This window comes from Elaeis guineensis, chromosome 4 (assembly GCF_000442705.2).
Source record: "Elaeis guineensis isolate ETL-2024a chromosome 4, EG11, whole genome shotgun sequence".
Taxonomy (NCBI): domain Eukaryota; kingdom Viridiplantae; phylum Streptophyta; class Magnoliopsida; order Arecales; family Arecaceae; genus Elaeis; species Elaeis guineensis.
The window spans coordinates 118,339,985-118,340,980 of NC_025996.2; positions in this window are offsets into that span (position 1 = coordinate 118,339,985).

A 996-nucleotide genomic window follows, 5' to 3' on the forward strand; every position below is an offset into this window, starting at 1 on the left:
TTAAAAAAAATAATTTTGATTCCAAATCGAATCCTATCCAGATCTGCACTAGAATTATTCGAATCAGAATGGATTTACATAAGGACCTGATTTGATCCGAATGATTCATCGAATATAATTTTTGACCATAGATATGATCTGATTTAACATTTATTGGGTTGGATTTAGATCTCATTAAGATAAAATCAAAAAATTGGATTGAATCAAAATTACTTATAATTTGTTCCGACTCATTTACACTCCCCCCTCTTTCTCTCTCTCTCTCTCTATATATATAAAAGGATCTGATTTGATCCAAATAATTCATTGAATATAATTTTTGACCATATGATCTGATTCAACATTTATTGGGTTGGATTTAGATCTCATTAAGACAAAATCAAAAAATTGAATTGAATCAAAATTACTTATAATTTGTTCCGACTCATTTACACTCCCCTCTCTTTTTTCTCTCTCTCTCTCTATATATATATAAGGATCTGATTTGATCCGAATAATTCATCGAATATAATTTTTGATCATGTAGCCTGATTCAACATTTATTGGGTTGGATTTAGATCTCATTAAGATAAAATCAAAAAATTGGATTGAATCAAAATTACTTATAATTTGTTCCGAGTCATTTACACTCCCCTCTCTCTCTCTCTCTCTCTCTCTCTCTCTCTCTCTATATATATATATATATATATATATATATATATATATATATATATGTTGAGTATCTAAGCGGCGCCTTAAAATCAATCTCATAGGAGATTGAAATTTCAAAGTAGGATAGATTACGAGTCAAATAAGTAAGACTGGATCAGGATAACGTGGATTGCAACGTGTCAAAGGTTCGAATATCAGCTCACGTTGATCGGTCTCGTGTCAGACCTGAGCCAACCTGGACTTGGCCACCTATGAACGTACGACCCAAACCAAGCCGCGTGCACCGTGGCTCGATGGCCCAAGCCTTCGTGGTGAAGCAGCAGCGACAGCACCAATCACGGGATA